Genomic DNA, 9,176 nt, shown 5'->3' with positions numbered 1-9,176 from the left:
AAAATAAATAAACGTTGAAAAAAAAAATTTTTTTTTAAATAAAATAAAATTGGAGATGTCCTCTAGTAATTTAGGAGGAACACCAGAGGGGATGTCCAGGAATGATAGCTGTCGGGGTCATTGGTTTTAACGATATTTGTCAAGACCGTGTTGAAAACAAAATCCCTCCTCAGACTAGCTCTGACTCAAAAACCTTTTTTTTTTTTTTGGTGGGGGGTGCCATTTATGTAATTAATTAATTTATTTTGGGCTCAGAGGGTTCCAGGAATGACTGAGCGAGAAAGCTGTGCGGATGGAGGGCAGGGAGGGGGTGCTGAGTTTGGGAAGCAGTGAGAGCAAGAAAACAAAAGCGACAGGCACTCCCTGTTCTCCTTGGAGGGGGGGGGGGCTCTGAATCATCCTCGGGTTTCTTGTTAAAGAGCGGCTTCCTCCACATGGTGAGACAGATGGGCACCGAGAACTCCCAAGTTTTGAAGAGAATGGCTTCCTGGACTTGAGGAACAGAGGTACGATCACCCTCCCCCCAGCTACCACCCTCTCCCTGAGGCGGGGGGGGGGGGGGGCGGGGGCGGGGCTCTCCAGCACCTCATTAGCCTGTGTGGGGAGCAGAGGGGAGCAAAGTGGAAGCTCCTTCAGGGGCCCAGATCCTGGGAGTTTCTGGCTGAAGCTGGGGTGCCAGCTGAGCCAGCTCCAGGGGGTACAGAGCAAGTCACAGGAGCTCACCTCCAGAAGGGACCCCGGGCTTGGGGCTTCCTGCTCTACTCCTGCCACCTTGAACCTCTTAGGCATGTATCTTGGGAACAAGTTCCTACTCTCGTTGTGAAGAGAGACAGCTGGTTCTGCAACTTGGATGCGAGCTTGTTTCCCGGAGAATTTTGCAGCTTCTGGCCTCACCTTGACAGTCCCGGTCGCATCGCTGCCACTGACTACAGCAACTGGCTTGGGAAGGGGGTGAACAAGTCCCAGAGCAGAGAGGCCTCCTGAATCTTGGAGCCCTGGCCTGTCCCAGATTCTCCCACCTTCTTTGGGTGTGTCCGCCTCTCTGCTCCCACTGTGTGAGTTGGGGGAGGGCACTGGGCACGGGGGTGGGGGGTGGTGGTGAGGACAGGAAGCAGAGGAGGGTGAGGGGTCAGTAAGCTTGGAGAAAGGGAAAAAAGGGAAAAGAGAAGACACACTCTGGATTGTGAACCTAGAGGGGCCTCTGCTCTACAAAGTCTCTCTCTCTCTCTCTCTCTCATGCACACACACACCATAGGAGACTCCCTCCAGCTGCCAAGAAAACATGCTGTAGAATGGGTGATTTATTGATTTATTTATTATTTATTTTAACATTTATTCATTTTTGAGAGACAGAGCGTGAGTGGGGGAGGGGCAGAGAGAGAGGGAGACACAGAATCCAAAGCAGGTTCCAGGCTCTGAGCGGTCAGCACAGAGCCTGATGCGGGGCTCAAACTCATGAACTGTGAGATCATGACCCGAGCCAAAGCCAACGCTTAACCGACTAAGCCACCCAGGCGTCCCTAGAATGGGTGATTTAAGCAAAAGGCATTTATCGCCCTAATTCTGGAGGCAGGAGGTGCAGGATACGGTGACAGCCAATGCACTATCTGGCAAGAGTGGTTTTTCAGGCTTGCACATGACCACCTTCTTGTTGTGTCTTCATGTGACCTTTCTCTGTGCTCATGCAGTGGGTGGAGAGAGAGCGAGACAGAGACAGAGACAGAGACAGAGACAGAGAGAGAGGGCAAACTCTTGGGTGGCTCTTCTCATAAGGACACTAATCCTCGCAGATCGGGGCCCCACTCTTATGACCTCATGGGCCCCTCCTTTAGGCAAAACCACCTCTGTGGTAGGAGGGATGGCCCCTGGGGCTTTGCATGTCAAGACAGAGAGGACCCCAGGAACCATTCTATCCTGCTTGTTTCCCACTCTGTTGGATCTGAAAACTGAGGAAGGGGCAAAAAGGTCTCCCGTTGCACCCCAGAACACATATGTCCTAGCTTAATTCAATTCTTATTCCGGTGATGCATTCGGATTTCAAAAAGCGATGGTCTAGGACGGGTGTTGGCCATAGGCCCATCACTTGTGTTTGTAAATAAAGTTTTATTAGAACACAGCCCCATCTATTTGTTTCACATAACAGATATGGCTGCTTTCATGCTTCAAGAGCAGAGGTGAGTTGTCATAAGAGATCCTGTGGTCTACAAAGGCTGAAAATACTACCCTCTGGTCCTTTTCAGAAAAATTTGCTGACCTCTGGTCTAGGAGCTGGGAGGCTTGGGTTTTCTATCCATTGTTTAGATACATGGATGAAGGATGCTAAACCCTTATTATTCCTGATAAGGGGGGGGGCATGCATTCACCCAAGATAAGTGCTGGAGGCTTTCTTCTTCATGGATTAGTTGTAATTATGTACGAGTGGAAGTTTGGCCTCCTAAACTGTGTAGTTTTCCTGAGGTGCAGGTTATAAGTGAAAGGCAAGATAAATGCTTGATTTCTTTCCTCTGTGTTTAACACTTTTGTGAGTTGGGTTTCTAGCATGTTCCAAAGGTAGCCGATAATATCTTTTTCTAAATTGATCTAGTAAGTGAAAGCCCCCCTTACCTCTTTGGCTAAAAGTCTGCAAGGCTGTAAGCCTAGAATTGTCACTGTCAGTCCCAGACTCCTCGGGACAGCTGGTCTGAATAATAATGATAACCCAGAAATAGAAATAGGGAAGAGAGATACAGAGAAGAGAAGTGTAAATGATATTTGAGCCTGTGGATGCAATTGTCAGAAGGTATCTGTAGCTCTGTCTTTTGCTTAGTTAGGTTACATGACTCAATTTCTTCCTTCTTTCCCTCCTTCTCTCTCTTTCTCTCTCTCTCTTTATGTAAGCTCTACACCCAACATGGGGCTTCAAGTCAAGATCAGGAGTCACATGTTGCACCAACTGAAGCAAGCCCAGTACCCCCACCCCCACCCCATTTTTCCTTATTGTTTTCAAGCCCTTCCAAATTAGGTTTCTCCTTTTGTCACTTCCTACCAAGAGTTTGAACTATGCTAAGAATGGAAGGCAGCATGATGGAATAGGAGGGGGCATATTTTGAGACGCCTGGGCAGCTCAGTCGGTTGAGCACCTGACTCTTGATTTCAGCTCAGGTCATGATCCCAGGGTCATGGGATTGAGCCTCATGTGGGGCTCTGTATTGAGTGTGGAGCCTGCCTCAGATTCTCTCTCTCTCTCTCTCTCTCTCTCTCTCTCTCTCTCTCTCTTCCCTCCTCCCTCCCCTCCTCCCTCCCCTCCTCCCTCCCCTCCTCCCTCCCCTCCTCCCTCCCTCTCTTTGCCCCTCTCCCCTGCTTGTGTTCTCTCTCAAATAAATAATAAAAAAGAAGGGGCACCTGGGTGGCTTAGCCGGTTGGGCATCCAACTTCTGCTCAGGTCATGATCTCATGGTTTGTGGGTTTGAGCCCCACGTCAAGTTCTGTGCTGACAGCTCAGAGCCTGGAGCCCACTTTGGATTCTGTGTCTCTCTCTCTCTCTCTCCCTTCCTCCACTCACTCTGTCCCTCTCTTTCCCGAAAATAAATAAATATTTATTTTTTATTTTTATTTTTAAAAATAAAATAAAAAGTAAAAACAAGTGAACATATTTCATCAGATTGAAGACACAATTTTTTTAAGTTTATTCATTTATTTCAGAAGAGAGAGCAAGCAGGGAAGAGGCAGAGAGAGAGAGGGAGAGAGAGAGAATCTCAAGCAAGCTCTGCACTGTCAGCACAGAGCCAGACACAGGGCTCAAACGCACAAACCATGAGGTCAAGACCTGAGTTGAAACCAAGAGTTGGACGCTTAACTGACTGAGCCACTCAGGCACTATGAAGACACAATTTGAAGGAAAAAAACGGGTCTTTCAATAATAAAGGGCACTAGGGCAATTGGTTTTGCAAGTGGAAAAAATTAGATCCCCACCTCATGCCTCAGACAAAAATTAGTATCAGATGTATGAAATATAAAAAAGAAAATTGAAAACATTGTTTAATGTTTATTTATTTCTCTGTGTATGTGTGTGTGTGTGAGAGAGAGAGAGCATGAGCAGGGGAGGGGCAGAGAGAGAGAGGGAGACGAAGAATCCCAAGCAGCTCCAAGCAGCCCCAATGTGGGGCTCGATCTCACAAACCGTGAGATCGTGACCCGAGCTGATGTCAAGAGTCAGACACTTAACTGACTGAGCCACCCGGGAGCCCAAAAATTGAAAATGTTTTAAATTTAGAACATATAGAAGAGTATATTTGTCATGTAAAGCTAGTCAGGACACCGAGAAGTCTCTCAACATATAGATGAAAAGATGAGTTACTTTGAGTAGCTAACATTTAAAAGATACAAAAGGAATGAAAATATGTCACAGACTTCAGGAGATGTTTGCAGCACACGGCTTACAAAGGAAAGGTGCGCCTGCTGTATAAAAATCAGAAACAGGGGCGCCTGGGTAGCTCAGCCGGTTAAGCATCCGACTTCGGCTCAGGTCATGATCTCAGAGTTGGTGGGTTCAAGCCCCGGATTGGGCTGTGTGCTGACAGCTCAGAGCCTGGAGCCTGCTTTGGATTCTATGTCTCTTTCTCTCTCTGCCCCTCCTCCACTCATGCTCTGTCTCTCTCTCTCTCTCTCTCTCTTAAAAATAAATAAACATTAAAAAAATTATAAAAATCAGAAAGGAAAAGACCGACAGCTCAGCAGAAATATGAACAATGGATAGAAACCATCAATTTACAGAAAAGAAACCCCAAATGGTCAGGAAAGTTCAAATTAAAACAACAATGAGATACCTTTATATAGGAGGCTTAAATTGGGTTATGAGTTCATCTATTTTAATCAGCAAAAAAATTATCAAGTTTAATATATTTCTGAAGTGGCAAGAACATGGGGGAATTGGGAACTTATACATCCCTGGTGAAAGTATAAATAGGGAAAAGTACCTTAGTTTTTTTCAGTTTGCCTCTCCTCGTGGGATTAAAGGTGTGCACATCAGAAAAGACAGATTTTACTTCTAAATGTATGCCATGGAAAGATCACATTTGTGAACAAGAGGGTAGGTACAAGGATGTCTTTTGCAGGATTTTTCTGATAGCACAGCTCTAAAAACAACCCAAACATCTAGCAGTCAAGGAAAGAACAAAGAGAAATCATGGTTTGTGCAATTTAATCAAGTTCTTTTCAAAATTTGTTTTATTGAAATCTAATTCACACATCAAAAAAAATCTATGCTTCTTTTTTTTTTTTTTAAGACGTTTAAGTAATCTCTACACCCAGTGTGGGGCTTGAACTTACAACCCCGAAATCAAGAGTTGCACGCTCCACTGACTGAACCAGCCAGGTGCCCCATAATCTGTTTCTAAAGTGTATAATTCAGTGGGTTTTTAAAAATATATTCACAAGGTTGTGCAACCATCACCAGTTTCTAATTCCACAATATTTCCATCACCCCCATAAAGGAACCCCATGCCTATTCTCTTTTCCTTCAGCCCCTTGGCATGCATGAATCTGCTCTCTGTGTCTAAGGGTTTGCCTAGTTTGGCTATTTAATATAAATGGAATCCTATAGTATGCAGGTTTTTGTGACCAACTTATTTTACTGGGCATAATGTTTTTTTTTAAATTGTTTTAATGTTTATCTATCTATCTATTTATTTTTTTTCAATACATGAAGTTTATTGTCAAATTGGTTTCCATACAACACCCAGTGCTCATCCCAAAAGGTGCCCTCCTCAACACCCACCCCCCACCCTACCCTCCCTCCCACCCCCATCAACCCTCAGTTTCTTCTCAGTTTTTAAGAGTCTCTTATGCTTTGGCTCTCTCCCACTCTAACCTTTTTTTTTTTTTTCCTTCCCCTCCCCCATGGGTTTCTGTTAAGTTTCTCAGGATCCACATAAGAGTGAAACCATATGGTATCTGTCTTTCTCTGTATGGCTTATTTCACTTAGCATCACACTCTCCAGTTCCATCCACGTTGCTACAAAGGGCCATATTTCGTTCTTTCTCATTGCCCTGTAGTACTCCATTGTGCATATAAACCACAATTTCTTTATCCATTCATCAGTTGATGGACATTTAGGCTCTTTCCATAATTTGGCTATTGTTGAGAGTGCTGCTATAAACATTGGGGTACAAGTGCCCCTATGCATCAGTACTCCTGTATCCCTTGGGTAAATTCCTAGCAGTGTTACTGCTGGGTCATAGGGTAGATCTATTTTTAGTTTTTTGAGGAACCTCCACACTGTTTTCCAGAGCAGCTGCACCAATTTGCATTCCCACCAACAGTGCAAGAGGGTTCCCGTTTCTCCACATCCTCTCCAGCATCTATAGTCTCCTGATTTGTTCATTTTGGCCACTCTGACTGGCATGAGGTGATATCTGAGTGTGTTTTTGATTTGTAGTTCCCTGATAAGGAGCAACGTTGAGCATCTTTTCATGTGCCTGTTGGCCATCCGGATGTCTTCTTTAGAGAAGTGTCTATTCATGTTTTCTGCCCATTTCTTCACTGGGTTATTTGTTTTTCGGGTGTGGAGTTTGATGAGCTCTTTATAGATTTTGGATACTAGCCCTTTGTCCAATATATCATTTGCAAATATCTTTTCCCATTCCGTTGGTTGCCTTTTAGTTTTGTTGGTTGTTTCCTTTGCTGTGCAGAAGCTTTTTATCTTCATAAGGTCCCAGTAATTCACTTTTGCTTTTAATTCCCTTGCCTTTGGGGATGTGTCGAGTAAGAGATTGCTACGGCTGAGGTCAGAGAGGTCTTTTCCTGCTTTCTCCTCTAAGGTTTTGATGGTTTCCTGTCTCACATTCAGGTCTTTTATCCATTTTGAGTTTATTTTTGTGAATGGTGTGAGAGAGTGGTCTAGTTTCAACCTTCTGCATGTTGCTGTCCAGTTCTCCCAGCACCATTTGTTAAAGAGACTGCCTTTTTTCCATTGGATGTTCTTTCCTGCTTTGTCAAAGATGAGTTCGCCATACGTTTGTGGGTCTAGTTCTGGGGTTTCTATTCTATTCCATTGGTCTATGTGTCTGTTTTTGTGCCAATACCATGCTGTCTTGATGATGACAGCTTTGTAGTAGAGGCTAAAGTCTGGGATTGTGATGCCTTCTGCTTTGGTCTTCTTCAAAATTACTTTGGCTATTCGGGGCCTTTTGTGGTTCCATATGAATTTTAGGATTGCTTGTTCTAGTTTCAAGAAGAATGCTGGTGCAATTTTGATTGGGATTGCATTGAATGTGTAGATAGCTTTGGGTAGTATTGACATTTTGACAATATTTATTCTTCCAATCCATGAGCAGGGAATGTCTTTCCATTTCTTTATAGCTTCTTCAATTACCTTCATAAGCTTTCTATAGTTTTCAGCATACAGATCTTGTACATCTTTGGTTAGATTTATTCCTAGGTATTTTATGCTTCTTGGTGCAATTGTGAATGGGATCAGTTTATTTGTCTTTCTGTTGCTTCATTGTTAGTGTATAAGAATGCAACTGATTTCTGTACATTGATTTTGTATCCTGCAACTTTGCTGAATTCATGTATCAGTTCTAGCAGACTTTTGGTGGAGTCTATCGGATTTTCCATGTATAACATCATGTCATCTGCAAAAAGTAAAAGCTTAACTTCATCTTTGCCAATTTTGATGCCTTTGATTTCCTTTTGTTGTCTGATTGCTGATGCTAGAACTTCCAACCCTATGTTAAACAACAGCAGTGAGAGTGGACATCCCTGTTGTGTTCCTGATCTCAGGGGGAAAGCTCTCAGTTTCTCCCCATTGGGGATGATGTTAGCTGTGGGCTTTTCATAAATGGCTTTTATGATCTTTAAGTATGATCCTTCTATCCCGACTTTCTCGAGGGTTTTTATTAAGAAAGGGTGCTGAATTTTGTCAAATGCCTTTTCTATATCGATTGACAGGATCATATTGTTCTTATCTTTTCTTTTATTAATGTGATGTATCACATTGATTGATTTGCGAATGTTGAACCAGCCCTGCATCCCAGGAATGAATCCCACTTGATCGTGGTGAATAATTCTTTTTATATGCTGTTGAATTCGATTTGCTAGTATCTTATTGAGAATTTTTACATCCATATTCATCAGGGATATTGGCCTGTAGTTCTCTTTTTTTACTGGGTCTCTATCTGGTTTAGGAATCAAAGAAATACTGGCTTCATAGAATGAGTCCGGAAGTTTTCCTTCCCTTTCTATTTTTTGGAATAGCTTGAGAAGGATAGGTATTATCTCTGCTTTAAACGGCTGGTAGAACTCCCCTGGGAAGCCATTTGGTCCTGGACTCTTCTTTGTTGGGAGATTTTTGATGACTGATTCAATTTCTTTGCTGGTTATGGGTCTGTTCAAGCTTTCAATTTCTTCCTGTTTGAGTTTGGAAGTGTGTGGGTGTTTAGGAATTTGTCCATTTCTTCCAGGTTGTCCAGTTTGTTGGCATATAATTTTTCATAGTATTCCCTGATAATTGCTTGTATCTCTGAGGGATTGGTTGTAATAATTCCATTTTCATTCATTATTTTATAATGTTTATTTATTTTTGAGAGAGACAGAGACAAAATGCAAGTGGGTTAGGGACAGAGAGAGAGGGAGACACAGAATCCGAAGCAGGCTCCAGGCTCCAAGCTGTCAGCACAGAGCCCGATGCGGGGCTTGAACTCATGAGCTGTGAGCTCATGACCTGAGCTGAAGTCGGACACTTGAGCCACCCAGGCGCCCCTCTAAGCACAACGTTTTTAAGGTTCATTCGTGTAGTGGCATGTTATTCTTTTTTGTGGCTGAACAATATTCCCTGGTATGGTTAATAGCTAAATTCTATGCAGTGGATATTGAGCCAGACCCACAAAATTCCCCCGGGGCGATTTCCAAAAGCATAATATTGAGGACAATTAAGTCACAGAATTATAATATACAACATGATTCTGTATATTTGTATATATACTAATAACACAGAGAATCTTGCCCTATATTGAATATTAGTAGATGTCTGTGTAGTGAAAGTGAAAAAATGCATAAGAATAACATACAGCAGGGGCATCTGGGTGGCTCAGTCGGTCAAGCGTCTGACTTCAGCTCAGGTCATGATCTCATGGTTCGTGGGTTCAAGCCCCGCATCAGGCTCTGTGCTGACAGCTCGGAGCCTGGAGCCTGCTTC

The sequence above is a fragment of the Panthera tigris genome, chromosome E2 (genome assembly GCF_018350195.1).
Source record: "Panthera tigris isolate Pti1 chromosome E2, P.tigris_Pti1_mat1.1, whole genome shotgun sequence".
Lineage (NCBI taxonomy): Eukaryota > Metazoa > Chordata > Mammalia > Carnivora > Felidae > Panthera > Panthera tigris.
This window is presented reverse-complemented; position numbering follows the sequence as displayed.